Source organism: Dreissena polymorpha, chromosome 4 (genome assembly GCF_020536995.1).
Source record: "Dreissena polymorpha isolate Duluth1 chromosome 4, UMN_Dpol_1.0, whole genome shotgun sequence".
Lineage (NCBI taxonomy): Eukaryota > Metazoa > Mollusca > Bivalvia > Myida > Dreissenidae > Dreissena > Dreissena polymorpha.
Genome location: NC_068358.1, coordinates 107,311,992 through 107,331,478, shown reverse-complemented (window position 1 = coordinate 107,331,478; position 19,487 = coordinate 107,311,992).

Here is a 19,487-nt window from a genome sequence, read left to right as displayed (position 1 = left end):
GTTGACACTTGTTCGTTATTTCAATTCATCGTTCCTCAAAAAGTTGTAACTCTGTTGCTCTGGTCTTCTTCCTATAATTGCGTAATAAAATGGTAGTTAAATGAATGCGTTTTAATTCCCTTTTATTACTGTTTAATTTGAGTTGCAATGCTATGTTGTGAAACTTTATTTACACTTATATGTATCATTAATATTGCTTTGCCAAGTGTGAGGTTGAGCGCGCCTAAACCGGTTTAAACCCCAAATGCTTTGCATTAAACGTTCCAAGGCGGTTACCCCCGCTTTATTCTTCCATGTGTGTATGTTGTTTCGTATTGTGCTGTTTCGTACTGTTTTGGCAATTGGTCACTTTCCTTAAATAAAGGATCAACAAAAGATCAATATTTAATTCTTAAATTTAAAAGATGGCGATTTACACAAAATGAAGGTCAATCTTTGAAATCAAAAGTCTAATTATTGTATATCAAATGTGAATGTTAGCTTAATAGTTGCCTCTTAATTTGACTAATTACAAAACTATCAACCAACTTGGTAATTTTCACAAGTAAACATGATGATTAATATTTACAAAAATTTAAATAACTAGAAGCTATTACGGTCGATTTACATGAGCCAAAAGATAAACCTGATATTCTTGTCTGTAAAAAAACATTTATTTGCTAATCTTTTATCCATCTAATACATTAATAAACTGTTGAAATGTTTGCTGTGAAATGAACAAATGACATTTTGTGCTACTTAAGTGTTTGAGAAATCCACTTATGTCGAAGGAAGCAAACACAAAATAGCTTGATGTTCACATACTATTCCGTTGCATCACTGTCTTATAAAGTTACATCAATATAGAAGCAATAAGTTTCGATGTACTCACAAAACAAGCTCTGCATGTAATTTATCGGCAAAATTGCTTTTCATTTGATTAAAACTGACCCAGAAAAACATATGCCTGTAAAAATGTATTGATAACTTAAGCATGCTTATCGAGTTACTTGTTACAACTAATTCTACGGATTGACTATAGGACGGAAAAGGGAAATACATGTATGCGTCCAACCCCCGAATGTGGGTTGATAACTTTCTGTGTTCATAGTTTGGAATAAGACGAGCTTAAACTGGGTTTTACGTTTCTTATATGTACCTAGTTTAAAACGTTAGATAATGTCATTATTAGATTTAAACGTCAATGTTTTTAACAAGAATCTCGAAATAAAACTACAAACATTTCATAAAATACCATTTGCATATGTGTATTACTTGTTTTAACGATAACCCGACTTTAATCTAATTCATCTGTTATTTAAGTAATTAATTTGGGAAGTAAAAACGAATGTATTATCGGAAGGCAACACTAAGTTGCACGGCGTAGTATGGTGTATAATTGTGTCTTTGATAAGACTGTAAATACAATATTAAGGTGGTGTGTTCGATTATTGTATTTTATGAACAACCCCCTAGAAAATGCGATCGTACACTTTCTTCTTTACGTCTACATTGACCACATGAATAGCTTTATTTCCTATTACATTCCTAGAAAAATCAATAGCTTCAATAAAATAAATCTCTGCAAACATTTCCTCTGAACATGTAAAAGACGACAGTGTGTAGACTCCGTTTAATTGAAAATCCATAATAACTCCTTAAACATTGTTGTTGAAAGCAACTTCAAAAGAAGGCCATTATATTTCCGAGTCATTAACAATTATACATCATTTTATTATTCGATTCATTATTTAAAGAACAGAAACGTATTGTTAAACATTTAGAATGATTTATTGTCTTACAATATCATATTTGTTTCATTTGTTATTCCTGGTATATAAACCTTGTAAAATTTGAGTCGAATTCAAGCGTTTCACTTTGTAAGAGTTATTTGCAAACTCACACAATTAAATAGAAAAATATTGACATGTCATGAACTATAGCGACAAACATCACACGAGCATGAAGTTCGTGTCAAATAAGTTTTAAAAAAGAGTGAAACACAAACCTCTTATGAGAAATACATTTATAAATCAATCAGATATATCAGATTCCACGCGGCCCGTTCTTTATATTGATAATGTCATCATCATGCGTACTTCTTAAAAGTTTAATTTAAAAAGCCAACGAGAAATACAATCACGCACTTATATGTGTAGAGGGTGTACGAGTCTCGTTGCTTGCGTTATAATTTTTGTTCTTACCAGACTGGATGCCTCGTTTCTTGAGTCCAAAGTATAAGCCATCTTTTAAACGAGTTTATTTTAATTCACATTGCAAAGGGGCCATTTATGTCTTAAAAGTACACAGTTTCGCTCAATTGGTTTAGGCTGGATAGAAGTAATTTATAGATTATAGGTTGTAGTAATTGTTTGTAGAATTGTTGTTTAATTCATCAAATTTTGATAATGTTCCCTATTTGATAAGACTAAAATTACAGAAACATGTAGAATTGTTAAATAGTATATCATGGGAAGATATCAAATAATGTTGTTGTTGTTTTTTTCAATTATATATAGGAAATTTGATTAAATTTATTAAATATTTAGACTAATTTATTTAATATTTCTAGATTTATCTTAGGCTTATCTTAAGACAAAAAATGTTTTAAACAACTTTGAAAAGGAGTCACCAAATGGTCATTTATGTTGCGTTTCATTAAAATCTGCGGACGCAATATAACTTCATGACTTATACCGAAAATATATAGTCCTGTATGAGTAATCATAACTTGAAAATAGTAAAATTATAAAGAGTTGCATACACGATACCACACAATTATTTGGAGTGTTAAGTACCGCGAGAGTTCCGAAGTTTGGTCCTATATGCGATACATGTGTTGTAACATCATTTAACAAAAACAGGAACTTATGTTTACTCAACCAATGCTTAATCACAGGGAACAGTAATGGTGTATTAAGTTACGAAATAACGGTGTTCATATTTTCATGAAGTAAAGCTGGTAGTTTACAAATAATTAAAATTAATAACAATATAAAAAAATCTTCTGACTTTTCATTTTGCAGAAGCCCCTTAGATTATGCTTTTGTGATGAATATAGTCAGGTGTCACCTCAGATCGTCGTAAAAACGTATATAAACTTTAAGTCCTTTTGGCACGGCTTAAGAGACTTAAATTGTAAAAAATAACATTATGTTCATTACTATCACTGTTCGTATATTAATCGATATATTGATAAAGATTACTTGCACGTATTACGTCGGATGTTGTTATCATATTGCGCATTTGGACTTGCGTATTTTACCGTTTTGTAACGGTGTTTCCTCGATTCCACTGTCAAAATCGTCGTTGTTTATTTTTCATGAATCGCACATGAAGATATTACAGAGAATACTTTGTATGTCATTTGTACGAGGAACTTTTCCTTTGTACACGATTTATTAAGTTGTGTGAACGCGTATTAAACAAATAAAGATAAGTAAAATCATCAACTATCTCTTAGTGATAGGGGCGTTTGCTTTTGGAGTGGAATGTCTAAGGTTAGATCGGGGCACGTGGTGGCATGACCGGTTTCCTACACAGCAGCTAGCTAGCTTGAGGGGCTCCGATTGCCTTTCTGCCAAGCGCAAGGTATTAAGGATAGGAATGGTGAGGAAAATTTTTCATTATCCTCATAAGTCGAATATGGCTTGCCATCGACACTAAATTAAACAGACGACTTCCGTTGGCGGACATATTGGTTGATCAATTTCTTATCGTCTGTGTTTTTTTTATTTTTTTCTCGATGTTTTGACATTTGTTCAGCAAGTGTTGGGTGTTGTGTTTGTGTTGTGAATTCCTAGGAATGCTTTAGTGGATTGTTTTTAAGTGAAAACATGGACATATATGTATAATTTCGCAAGAAAACTGTGAGTCTATAGTTTTTGTAGCATTCTATTTTTATACCAAAATCCAAACCTGTAGTAAACAATGTTCGACATGGACATCGACACTGTGTACCGTTTTATATATTGATCTGGTATTATATACTGTTTTCACCGTCACGCTCACTGTCTGACAAATATACACTGCGCAAATTTATAAGTGTTATACTCTATTACAATGAGCATCGACGCCTCAACGCCAAATACGGTTGTAAAAACAAAGAGGACTATCTCAAATTTATCTACCCCTGAACAAGCTGGTGACTCTAAGAAAAATAGATTAAACAGTGCTTCCAGTAGTGTTTTTAATTATACGTTTTCTAGCATGGAGGATACAGAAAAGTCTGATGTCAACCTTGACGACAAAACCATTCTCCCAATAGCTACTGCTGTCCAAGACTCCATCCAATCATCGCTTTCAACACAATGGCAAAGTATGATAGAGTCAATTGTTGCTGGAGTTGTAGATGGCCTATCAAAAAGGATAGAGTCACTTGAAAATGACAATAAGGTCCTCTTCAATGAAAATAGAGTTCTACGAGATCGAGTTACAGATCTAGAAAATAAGATGGATGCCAGCGAGCAGTATAGTAGGCGAAATAACGTTCGCATCTTTGGCATTCCAGAAAGTGTAGACGCACACGAAAACACTGACATCAGTGTGATTGACGTGTGCAGGTCAATGGGTGCTGACGTTTCAATAAATGAAATAGACCGCTCACATAGAACTGGAAAACGTGGCGGACGTAAACCCCGCCCGATAATAGTTAAATTCACAAGTTACAGGGCCAGGCAAAAACTGTACACGAGAAGACGTGAACTGAAGTCACGCAGCGGTCATGACCAAATCTTCATTAACGAAGACCTTACCAAACATCGTGCGCATCTGCTGTCTATCACACGTGGACTAGTGAGATCCAAAATCATTGAAAGTTCATGGACAGCCGATGGAAATGTTCTGATCAGGTTAACTGAAAACGGTCAATCAACCATCAAACGCATCAGCTGTGCGTCAGAACTTGAACAGTACAAAAGCAGCTAATTATAGAACTTCGTATCTTTTTTGGTCAGTTTATTTTCATTCGATGCTGACCTATTTAGCTGCATGAATATCTCGAACTCTTATTGCGTGTGTGCTATCTACTGAGCGTATGATTATTTTTACTACAATGGCATAGCCCGTTTACCTGTGAAACTATTTACCTTAAATCAAAGTAGCTCTGAATATTTGTTTAAAAGCGCCCTAAGCCTATATTAAGTTTGTAAAACATCAATCTTAATCTGGTTAAGCTTATTAACAAGGTTAAATAATTTGTAAATGTTATCAATAACAAACCAATAAAAAATCTCAATAAAATTACAACATTTACTTTGTCAAATAAGTTAACCCTAAAAAATTCATGCCGTTTTAGTCACTCCGGTTGATCTCACGATGTGCACGATAATCACGATATTCTTTTGTTATTTGTGTTCTTCTATTATGCATGTGGTTATGTGATTAAACTTACAAATCCCGTTATCTAGTGACACTTCATGATTTAATAGTATACTAACGTTGAAATGTGTGGGTACCGCTATCCATTGACACTGTATGATTAAAAACTACCTTACGATGGATTGTGTAGTATCTTATCTTAAGTTAAGAATAAACAGTAATTGACTGCGTAAAAGTAAAATCACAGTTTCTTATTCTATCTTTGCTTCATTTGGTGTATAGCCAAATAATTATTTTTTTGTTTTGTGTACCTAAAGAAGTATCCAAGTATGCACTAAATGAATAAAACTAGCCAGCTCTCTAATATACTAGTTGCGGCCTCAAGCTAAATTAATTTACTACACATTTTGTCTGTTTTTAAATGATGAAAACATTATATTTCTAAATCACGTTCTTGTATTCTCATGTCAGATAATGTAATAAGTACACTTTGGGACTCTAACTTTTCGTTTTTTCAGTTAGACTCTCTTTATAGTGTAACATTGCCTGATAAACCATCAGTACGATGTATGTAGAATTCCAAGTTATTATTTACGGTTACAAGTGCATCGTACAAGTCTACGATTTCGTAGACTTGTACAATGATGCATCTTTATCGATTATAACTTGTTTTGTATTTATGCGAGTGTATGTCTCCATGAGTAATGCCTGCACGTGTGCATACGCGTTAGTGTAAAATTATACATCAACAACACATCGCTTAAATTTTCTCTAGTCTGAATCAATTGATTAATACAAATTAAAAACAAAAATTTGTATTTTATTTTTGTAAAAAAAATTCTACTACAGTGTAAAATACAGCGCTCAATCCTTGTAAATATCATGTCGTTGAGCGTTCGTTTGGGAAGATGTTAATAAAGATACAGTTGCTATAATTATTGTTTTGTTGTTGTTGTAACTGTTGTATTTTTATATAGCATTGTTTGTTTGTACTATTATATAGCTGTTTTTGTGAAATGCTTACACATTTTGATATATGTAAGTGAACGTTGTGCAAACTATTATCTCTGTGCAGGGAAATACCTTCATCACTTGAAATCCCTTCGTAGTGTAGCCTTGACGGCCAATTCTTTACACTACCGAGTGTTAGTTTATTTGTAATCCTCTATTAAGTATGTGATTGAGTGATTACAATTGTGAATCCCGTTAACCAGTGACACTGCCCGTTTTCAAATAACACTAACGTTGAAATGGGTGGATACCGCTAGCCAGTGATAATGTATGCTTAAAAAAAACTTGCGAAAAATGTATAGTATTTTTATATAAGTAAAGAATTAACAGATCACTATCTACTAAAAAATAAAATGACAGTTTTCTATCCTATTTTTGCTTCATTTGGCGTATAGCCAATTCATAAAATGTTTGTTTTTTGTTTTTAAAGAAGTATCTTACTATGCACAAAATGACGAAACTGGTCAGCCTACTGAGATTATACTATTTAGGCCCCAGGCTTCATTAATTGACTATATATTGTGCTCAAAATAAAATGCGTTTATGTTGCGTGTGCAAAAATGTACTATTACAGTGTAAAAAACAACGCTTAACCATTGTCAATATCATGACCTTGGGCGTTCGTTTGAGAGATTAAATTACAGATACGGTTGCTATAACTATTTTTTGTTTGTGTAATTGTTGTAGTACTTTATTGCATTGTTTGTTTGTACTACTATATAACTGTATTTTGTGAAATGCTTACACATTTTGATATATGTAAGTGAACGCTTGTGTAAATTATCATCTCTGTACAGGCAATTACCATAATCACTCAAAATCCCTTCTTATTGTAGCTTTGACGGCTCATTCTTTGTTATACAGACTTTAGTTTATCTTTTGATCCTAGGCTATTATAATTCACTCTTTATACACCCAACATAATCTCACGTATCATAATTATGATACCAAACATATTATCATCCTTTACCATTTGCTTCTTTTCCCTTCCATCTTCTAATCTCTCTGATATCTTTTTCTTCATTGTGCAGCAGTTCTGTAGCAAACAACGAACACAAATCTTAATAACGTATCCGTCGCAATGTGTCCTCATCGCTAATCGCAACACCCGTATTATGACAGCGTTTCTGGCCCATCTTGTATTTATTGGAGGTTATTATTATGTTGTACATTAAACAGAGACCAGTAAACGCTGTCATGGTTGCATATAGATCACAAGCTATCTTTCCATTTTTCCTGCACTTATTATATGTATGTCAATTATGGCTTAATATAACAAGCCTTTTCTCATTACACATTTATGTATACACATCTATGAACACAGCACTGAGAATTGAACATCCATGCAAACGTGTTCTGATAGGAAAAAACATACACACGGATATTATTTTCCTCAAAAAGCTTCTAAAATGTTTCGTTTATGCTGCAACATGTTATTGGATCTCTATAGTCTTATTGCGATCAGGTGATATTCATCCTAACCCTGGACCAACTTTGTCTGATCTATCTTCTAACACAGATACAAGCAGTTCTTCTTCCTTTCTAAATTCGTCGGCAACAAACCACATCCGTTTTGTACATTACAATATACAAAGTCTGGTGCATAAAATTGATGTTCTTTACACAGGACTACGAGGATTTGACATAATTGGTTTTACCGAAACATGGCTTAATAGTTCTATTTTATCTGCTGATCTCCTCTTTGACGGTTTCCACCAACCAATTCGCAAGGATCGCGCATTCGATTCACACGGTGGCGTTGCTATATACGTAAATGAAAGTATTGCCTTTAAACGCAGACAAGATCTTGAACTGAATAATGTTGAATGTATTTGGATTGAAGTTTTTCCCTCAAAAAATAAATCCATTTTGTTTGGCGTGTTTTATAGACCGCCTAGTGCGGATAGATCATATATGATTTCCATTGAAGAGTCTATAGGGTTAGCCAGAGACACGCGAATAGATGATATTATTATAACAGGTGATTTTAACATAAATGCTCTAGCTGAACCGTCTGCACGGAAAATTAATGATTTATGTCAACAATATGAATTAACGCAACTCATTAACGAAACAACACATTATACTGAACACACATCATCCATTATTGATCTTATTTTTGTAAGTAATCGGAATAATGTACTACTTTCTGGAACAGGCGAACCCTTTTTAGACCAAACCGTTCGGTACCACTGCCCTGTTTTTGTAACATTAAAATTTACAAAACCCAGATACAAAACGTTTTATCGACTTATCTGGCGCTATGACATTGGAGATTATACTAAACTACGACAAATGATGTCGGATACTAATTGGGATCTACATAAATCCGAAAATGTTGATATATATGCAGATAATTTAACTAAAACAATATTGAACATTGCAAGTATATGTATTCCGAACAAAAATGTTTGTATCCGTTTGCGTGATCTTCCATGGATGAACAATAACATAAAGAAAAAAAATCGACAACGAAAGCGCCTTTACCGAAAAGCAAAACAATTTCAGAGTGATATTCACTGGTCAAATTTCCGTCGTGTAAGGAATGAGGTTGTTTTACTATTACGAAACTCGAAAATCGAATACTTTCACAATATTGCTAAAAAACTTAAGTCATCAGACCTTTCCGCTAAAGACTGGTGGAAGACACTGCGAACATTTGTCCCTTCTAACACAACTAACACAATACCACCTCTTTACGATGAACAAACCAATAGTTTTGTAGCGGATGATACATGTAAAGCGGATATGCTCAACAAGTATTTCGCTAGCCAGCGTTCACTTGACGAAGCAAATCACGATCTTCCCCAAATGCACAATACACACACGAACAGTCTTCAGTCTATACATATAACACCAGAGGAAGTAATTGACTCAATTAAATGTCTAAAGGTAGGAAAAGCGTCTGGTCCTGATGGAATAGATAATAGAATCTTAAAAGAGGCGATGCATCAATTAAGCTACCCCTTGTGTGATTTGTTTAACTCTTGTCTAAATACTTGCAAAATGCCTTCTTGTTGGAAACTTGCAAATGTGTGTCCAGTTTACAAAATAAGGCGATCCATCCTTAACTTCAAATTATCGACCCATATCACTGCTTAATACAACCGAGAAGGTCTTTGAAAGAATACTGCATAAACACATTTTTAATTTTCTTCGTGCAAATTCATTTTTTGCACCCACTCAATCTGGCTTTTTGCCTGGTGACTCCACTGTCAATCAGCTGACATATATTTACAACACATTTTGCAAAGCACTAGATAATGGCCTTGAGGTCAGGGTTGTATTCTTCGATATAAGTAAAGCTTTTGATAAAGTATGGCACAAAGGTCTTTTATGTAAATTGAAACAAGCAGGCATTCGAGAAAAACTATTATCGTTTTTGTCTAACTATCTTTCTGATCGTAAACAAACAGTAATCTTACCGGGATCGTCCGGATCAACCCCTATTGAAATTCTCGCCGGAGTCCCTCAAGGTTCTATTCTAGGACCACTTATGTTTCTAGTATATATAAATGACATAATTACTGACATAAATGCACACATACATTTGTTCGCTGATGACACCAGTCTTTTCATGGTCGTTAATTCGCCTAACGAAACTGCAGCCGTACTGCAATCAGATATCGACACAATTTCTAGCTGGGCTAACAAATGGATGGTTTGTTTTAACCCTTCAAAATCCGAATCAATGATTATTTCTCGCAAAATAAATAAACCAAATCATCCACCATTGACCATGCAGAACATTAATATTCCAATTGTTGATATCCATAAACATTTAGGTGTTTTTATGTCAAATGACTGTACATGGCATGCGCATATATCCTTAATTAAGGAAAAGGCATGGTCACGAGTTCATATAATGCGTAGATTAAAAACAATTCTTGATAGAAAAACTCTCGAGAAAATATATTTTTCGTTTATTAGACCAATCATTGAGTACTCAGACGCTGTATTTGACAACTGTACGCAATACGAAAAAGATGAACTAGAGAAAATACAAACGGAAGCCGCGCGAATAACAGCCGGATGCACGCGTCTAGTCTCATTGGAAGAACTTTATAATGAATTAGGATGGGAAACTCTTAGTCAACGAAGACGTAAACATAAACTAATATTAATGTATAAAATGAAATCAAACAATTGTCCGAACTACTTACAGTCCCTTGTTCCCGCAACAGTTGGGTCGCGTAGCAATTACTCATTAAGAAATGCGTCACATCTCCAATCAATTCAAGCGCGTACGTCACTGTATTTAAATTCCTTTTTACCGTCCACTGTATCCGAATGGAATAATCTTCCAGATGACGCCCAAATCGCTGAATCTATCCAATCCTTCAAAAGGCGTATTAACATTGATCGACCGATTCAAAATCCCATATTCTCATACGGCGAAAGACGCTCTCAAATATTACACACGCGTTTACGTACAAAGTGTAGCGCCTTAAATGACCATCTTTTTAGACGTAATATTGTTACATCCCCATTATGAGTATGCGGACTTCAGGAAACGACGTCACATTATTTTCTCGAATGTACTCAGTATGCACATGCCCGCGGCGAACTTCTTAACACAATATCCGTTTATTCCGTCCCCTGTATTGAAACAATTCTATTTGGAGACAACACGCGTGACTACCTTACCAATATTAGAATAGCTGATGCTGTTCACAAATTTATAGTTAATAGTAAGCGATTTGATTCGTAATAAGCTATAGAACGACTCACAACCCTTTTCTCTTCTTTTCCCTTATCTAATATTTCAAAACTACCTTTATCTTCTTCCCAGAACCCTACCACACTTTCCTTCACCTCCATATGTCAACTTAAAATTTAATTTTTACAATTCAAACACTATACACGGAGTTTGTCTCTTTCTTTAACTGTTATTATTGTTTAATGATCAAAATCCGATCATGTTCGCCTGAAAACATGTAATTGTATTTGTATAGGAAGAAGAACTATATAAGACATTGTCTTTCGTTCTAATCCTATTCAAACATGTTCATTGTATAAATGTTACATGTAATGCTATGTAATAACAAATTGTATTGCTTGAAATAAATATGTTTAAACTAAATTAAACAGAATGGCTCTCGACTGACAGTGTTAACATTATAATAAATAAAACTTTACTTTATTTGTTGTGATTACAGATAACTTACTTGTGCTAACGATGTATTACGTCGTGATGACGATATAATCGACTCGCACTATCGACTAATTTACATATGTGAACGAGGTAACTAACTCGTAGTAATGACCTATTAAATCGCTGCAGTTATAACTATAAATGAATTTAATGATGCATTGGAACGAGATAGCTTATGCGTGTCAACGCCATATTCAATAAATCAAAATAACGCAGTTTGAGTTACAAAATCGTGGAAACGACATATATTTTAACATAAACATGCCACATCTGTGTCACCTTATACTTAAGACATCCACGTGACAATGTTTAAATCAAATTTTAAAGACCCACATTCTTTAATACGGATTTTTAAGCCAGAATAACCAAGTTGTAGTGCATAGAAATGTGCCCCTATTGTTCCCACATTAAAATCCAGCAGAGGTTAACATTTCTATTCATTATTTGGTTTTATCATTTAAAGATTATTATTATAAATATAATATAAAGCTTTGCTAATAAATTTAATGTCATAATGAAACATTGAAAAAAATGAATTGTTACATCGTTGGATAATTTGGGCTATTTTAAACCTATTAATAAGTACACATTAATGTCAGGTTATGATATGTAAACATTGCAACGAAAAACTCATTTATTTATCGTGATGTATTTTGGTTAGCCGATATAAGCGACATGTTAATTGATGGGGGCCTACGTAGAAAAAATATGTAGCAATACCACTTAAAATAAACATACTTACAAAAATATTAAAGATTTGTTATCGAACCTTAGTTATATACAGTTTTATGAAATGGCAGTCAACTTTTTACAGCAATAAACATGAACCATAAACACACCTGTTTTCCATAATTTCACATAATTTATTATCGAATCTGCGGTTGCACAAATATCTAAGCAATACAAATGCACGTTTTGAAACACCGCGTTTTAGAAGTTAGATTCTACATTTGATAGATAAAATCTGTAAAATACACATGCAGTAATTCATAGGAACGAAATAATATGCAAAAACCCTACATTTGTTAGATACAATCTGTAAAATACATATAAAGTAATTTATTGGAACGAAATAATATGCATAAACCATCAAATTATCTGCAGCTTGTTTTGAAGTAGCAAATATATATGATGTTCATGTCATAACGTTCAATGCGGTCTTAAACGTTAAACAATATTTTGACATCGTTAACAACCACGACATACAATTTACATTTTTGCAAACCACGTCCTACGCTAAAAGCCTCCTCCCACATAGACGAATCCATATTACGAAGCCTAGCGAAAAGGGTAAATTTATGAATTCTAGCGAATTCTTGCCGAAATTGTTTTAAAATGTGTTGCATTGTGTAATGTAATATTATAACGAACGTAGAGGAACTATTTGGTGCGAATGATTTACGAAGTGTGACGAACAGTTACTGCAATTCGTTAAAAAGCGTTATGTCGCGCAAATAATATTCGTTCTTTCGGTCAGCGATAAGGAGCTATTACGAGCGTAAAGATACGAACATAAGCGCAATCTTGCGCATACTTGCGCATACCGCCGAATATTTCCGAAACGGTGTTTCTGCATCCGGGCGTTTTGATATAGACTAACTTTTTTCCGACTCGACAGTATTGCTGTGACTTCTGATTATGAAAGTCAGAAGTATGCCGCCTATCATCAAACACTGGACAAATCCATTTATACAAAAAAGGCATGATTATTTATTCATACAAACTGATCAACCAATATAAAAACATTATACAATTTTTAACTTAAAATGGTGATTCTTTTATTTGTTATCTTTTTGGCTCGTTTTTATTTACGGTAATTTATTTTGCAAATGTATGTTTTAAAGTCAAATGAATTTGTTAGTAACTGAAAGAGACTATCGACTGTTCCAATTTAATAAAATGTCATTCAAAATAGGAACTATCCATTTACGCAAATAAGGCAAGGTTATTTTTTCATAAAATCTTATAAACCAATAGAATCATTTTTAAATTTACACAAGAAATGATTTTGTATGTGTAATCTGTTTGGCTCTTTTTTGATAAATTTATTAATTTATTTATGTTTCAAATATATGTTACTTATATATAAGTTTAATAAGAATACCTCACTTCAAGCCCTGCATTTCTGCAAATATCTCCCATGAAACTGATGGATGCCTCGCGCTGACTGGTCTGGTAGTTTACCATGTCTGCACCAGGTCTGGTGATTCAATTGCCAGCCTGTTGATATTACAAAAAAAACGTGTCGGGTTTAGAGTGGCATTTTGACAAATATGTTTTAGCAATTGTACTGGGCAGTCACTTTCATTTCCTTCACTTAAGGCGTACATCCATTTCGCATTGGAAATACCCTCCTGATTTTGTTTCTCCTTTACTTCATGAATCAACAGAAAGTATTCATTTCCATTTTAATCTTCCTTCAGCTTCAGGCTGCTCTTGTTGAGCTGTGAATGAAACTCCAGCTCCCTGGTGACATACTGAATGCTGAAAATATACCACACTCTGTATCGCAGATACACTGATGTGTTGCTTTTCAAGTTATTACTGATCTGCCGCAGTTGATTTGTTTTAATTATTAACTCGTGTGTTGTAGGAAAATTGAGCCTAGACTTTAGATTTGTTTTAATTTTTGCATCAAGATTGTCATTTGCCTCTTGAATTACAGAGTCTTTAACACTGTCCAAACTTCGATTATTTTCGCGAAAGAAGCGGTTGATTGCAGCCCTATCATTTTTACTTGTATTCCTGTGGTATTTCCCAGCCACCTTCTCGTCATCAAACTTTGTTTTACGGCTTTCAGTTTGTTTAGGTTGAATCTAAGCATAGAATCTTTTCAGATGCATATAAACTCCTCTTTTTAAACAGTAAGCAAGTCAACAGTCTTCTGTAATGAACACAATAATCATTCAGAATGCACCAGTCAGAAAGCAGCCTTTACGTGAAAGTGAATGAAGTTGTAATTATAATTATATATAATACTGTATTCTGGTTATAGAAATTAGCGGTAATTGTCATGTTTTCCGAGATTTTATTACCATGTTCAGGAATATTGTTAGTAAGCAAACCTTTGTCGCATTTATTTATGAATACAGTTTAATAAATAAGCATATTAAATGGCAATGAGTGTCATATTTTTTATCACATGCTTTTAAATGAATACATTTAAGAACATACATTTACTAAATTGCTGTATTCCTTTTATATTAACAAAATGCAAAGGATTTCTTGAAAAAAAATAGCTTTCAGATATGTAAACTCTTAATTTAGTACAGAATACTTTTTAAATGTGTGCATTTGTTTTGGTTTACATAACTTGTGTATGTTTAGAAAGAATTCAGCTGTTTTCAAGTGTATTTTCATGAATGAATTAAATAGCTATCAACACTTTTCTAAATTAATTGCTTTAGTTTTGTGACGCTTTGAAATGATGTGAAATTGACAATTGGAAATGTTGCACAATTACTATTTATAAATTGTGTTCTAATTTATTGAGTAAATTTAGTTTTATTTTATCAATTTTTTGGTTCAGCATGCAATTTATACAAACGGACAAAATATGGAAAAGTATTTGATAAATTGTACAATATTGTATTTTTTTAGGCAAAATATACTTGAATGATACTGGATGAAGTCACTAGTAGACAGAGCAATAGTTTGGATTATGTATCGGAAGAAAACAGGAGAAATAAACATTAATTGCATAGAAGGTATCTGTATATATAAGTCAGCACGTTGTATATGGTTAATGTTATAGCAACAAATCATAATTTTAACTTATATCATGGGGTTAGGAATTCAACCGACCATTAAACAAATTCACACCCCATTTGGTGTTTTGTTTGTTTTTGAACATATTTATTTTCCTTTATTTTCTGCAGATCGCATTCCTCCAGTATCTTGAATCTACATGTAGCTTCCTTCTTATCACTTCATGTATTCTGCGCATGTTTCTCGTCGACCACAGCTTTATTAGTGGTTTCAGTTCTCGTTTCGTTTTCAGTTTCGCTTTCGATCTCCTCAAACGGCTGGTCAAACATTTCTGAAAAGTTGTCAGATAATTCCAATGCATGGACACAATAGTCGGCCATTTTTTTACTATAGCGCATGAGCATCGTATACATTCGCATAAAATAACGTCATTTTGCATTTTTATGAATGTAAAAGTAGTCCGGTCATGACTATTAACAATGTAATTTGCATACGAAGTTGGTTCATCCGGAAATAACAAAAACTGGTCACGTGGACGGATTATCCAATCAGAATGCAGCGTTTACGTGAAAGTGAAACAAGTTGTAATTATTGTTTTAATAAGATTTTATTCATGAAAAGCATATAACATATAAAACTATTGGATGCACAACTCTAAATGATATCTATATATGACACATTCTCACAAGCAGGTGTTTTACATCGTTTCTTGTACGACTTCCTCAACCGAGATCGCACTTAATGATACCTCGTAGTATTTGAATCATTTTCATTCCAGCTGTGCAGAACAATTATTTACTCGTTTGTCCTCATGTGTAACTTGTAAACAACTGAAATGTTATCCCAACCTAGACACCCAAAAATAGCTTACAGTAAAAACACCAAAATTATTTTAGTTTTAAGGGTCGTCTACAGGCCAATCTTTGCTGGGAGTGAATAGGTGGGCGCTGGATTGTAGAATTGATATTTATGTCAGCCGCAGCAGTAAAAATACCTGATATCCTGTTTTTATGTTGACGATAAAGCTCATTCATTTGTTTGGGCAGCTTTTTATGAGGATAAGTACGTTACAATTTGACTATATAAAATATATTGTCGCTTCTTCTTTCTGAACTTGCATTACGATGATCTGAATAATTAACAACCTTGGACATATCTCTAAACAATTTGATCAAAGACGAGCCGTCGTTAATTCTTAATTCTCTTTTATTCCAGTGTGCATCAAACAAGTTAGAATGTTTTGTTAATGATTCTGGGCCCATGTATTCGGTTCGATGCACCAATACATCGGTTTAGAACCGTTCCAAGGAGACTGCAGCTGTCGTAAAACAAATATGTTTTAGCAATTGTACTGGGCAGTCACTTTCATTTCCTTCACTTAAGGCGTACATCCATTTCGCATTGGAAATACCCTCCTGATTTTGTTTCTCCTTTACTTCATGAATCAACAGAAAGTATTCATTTCCATTTTAATCTTCCTTCAGCTTCAGGCTGCTCTTGTTGAGCTGTGAATGAAACTCCAGCTCCCTGGTGACATACTGAATGCTGAAAATATACCACACTCTGTATCGCAGATACACTGATGTGTTGCTTTTCAAGTTATTACTGATCTGCCGCAGTTGATTTGTTTTAATTATTAACTCGTGTGTTGTAGGAAAATTGAGCCTAGACTTTAGATTTGTTTTAATTTTTGCATCAAGATTGTCATTTGCCTCTTGAATTACAGAGTCTTTAACACTGTCCAAACTTCGATTATTTTCGCGAAAGAAGCGGTTGATTGCAGCCCTATCATTTTTACTTGTATTCCTGTGGTATTTCCCAGCCACCTTCTCGTCATCAAACTTTGTTTTACGGCTTTCAGTTTGTTTAGGTTGAATCTAAGCATAGAATCTTTTCAGATGCATATAAACTCCTCTTTTTAAACAGTAAGCAAGTCAACAGTCTTCTGTAATGAACACAATAATCATTCAGAATGCACCAGTCAGAAAGCAGCCTTTACGTGAAAGTGAATGAAGTTGTAATTATAATTATATATAATACTGTATTCTGGTTATAGAAATTAGCGGTAATTGTCATGTTTTCCGAGATTTTATTACCATGTTCAGGAATATTGTTAGTAAGCAAACCTTTGTCGCATTTATTTATGAATACAGTTTAATAAATAAGCATATTAAATGGCAATGAGTGTCATATTTTTTATCACATGCTTTTAAATGAATACATTTAAGAACATACATTTACTAAATTGCTGTATTCCTTTTATATTAACAAAATGCAAAGGATTTCTTGAAAAAAAATAGCTTTCAGATATGTAAACTCTTAATTTAGTACAGAATACTTTTTAAATGTGTGCATTTGTTTTGGTTTACATAACTTGTGTATGTTTAGAAAGAATTCAGCTGTTTTCAAGTGTATTTTCATGAATGAATTAAATAGCTATCAACACTTTTCTAAATTAATTGCTTTAGTTTTGTGACGCTTTGAAATGATGTGAAATTGACAATTGGAAATGTTGCACAATTACTATTTATAAATTGTGTTCTAATTTATTGAGTAAATTTAGTTTTATTTTATCAATTTTTTGGTTCAGCATGCAATTTATACAAACGGACAAAATATGGAAAAGTATTTGATAAATTGTACAATATTGTATTTTTTGAGGCAAAATATACTTGAATGATACTGGATGAAGTCACTAGTAGACAGAGCAATAGTTTGGATTATGTATCGGAAGAAAACAGGAGAAATAAACATTAATTGCATAGAAGGTATCTGTATATATAAGTCAGCACGTTGTATATGGTTAATGTTATAGCAACAAATCATAATTTTAACTTATATCATGGGGTTAGGAATTCAACCGACCATTAAACAAATTCACACCCCATTTGGTGTTTTGTTTGTTTTTGAACATATTTATTTTCCTTTATTTTCTGCAGATCGCATTCCTCCAGTATCTTGAATCTACATGTAGCTTCCTTCTTATCACTTCATGTATTCTGCGCATGTTTCTCGTCGACCACAGCTTTATTAGTGGTTTCAGTTCTCGTTTCGTTTTCAGTTTCGCTTTCGATCTCCTCAAACGGCTGGTCAAACATTTCTGAAAAGTTGTCAGATAATTCCAATGCATGGACACAATAGTCGGCCATTTTTTTACTATAGCGCATGAGCATCGTATACATTCGCATAAAATAACGTCATTTTGCATTTTTATGAATGTAAAAGTAGTCCGGTCATGACTATTAACAATGTAATTTGCATACGAAGTTGGTTCATCCGGAAATAACAAAAACTGGTCACGTGGACGGATTATCCAATCAGAATGCAGCGTTTACGTGAAAGTGAAACAAGTTGTAATTATTGTTTTAATAAGATTTTATTCATGAAAAGCATATAACATATAAAACTATTGGATGCACAACTCTAAATGATATCTATATATGACACATTCTCACAAGCAGGTGTTTTACATCGTTTCTTGTACGACTTCCTCAACCGAGATCGCACTTAATGATACCTCGTAGTATTTGAATCATTTTCATTCCAGCTGTGCAGAACAATTATTTACTCGTTTGTCCTCATGTGTAACTTGTAAACAACTGAAATGTTATCCCAACCTAGACACCCAAAAATAGCTTACAGTAAAAACACCAAAATTATTTTAGTTTTAAGGGTCGTCTACAGGCCAATCTTTGCTGGGAGTGAATAGGTGGGCGCTGGATTGTAGAATTGATATTTATGTCAGCCGCAGCAGTAAAAATACCTGATATCCTGTTTTTATGTTGACGATAAAGCTCATTCATTTGTTTGGGCAGCTTTTTATGAGGATAAGTACGTTACAATTTGACTATATAAAATATATTGTCGCTTCTTCTTTCTGAACTTGCATTACGATGATCTGAATAATTAACAACCTTGGACATATCTCTAAACAATTTGATCAAAGACGAGCCGTCGTTAATTCTTAATTCTCTTTTATTCCAGTGTGCATCAAACAAGTTAGAATGTTTTGTTAATGATTCTGGGCCCATGTATTCGGTTCGATGCACCAATACATCGGTTTAGAACCGTTCCAAGGAGACTGCAGCTGTCGTAAAACAAATATGTTTTAGCAATTGTACTGGGCAGTCACTTTCATTTCCTTCACTTAAGGCGTACATCCATTTCGCATTGGAAATACCCTCCTGATTTTGTTTCTCCTTTACTTCATGAATCAACAGAAAGTATTCATTTCCATTTTAATCTTCCTTCAGCTTCAGGCTGCTCTTGTTGAGCTGTGAATGAAACTCCAGCTCCCTGGTGACATACTGAATGC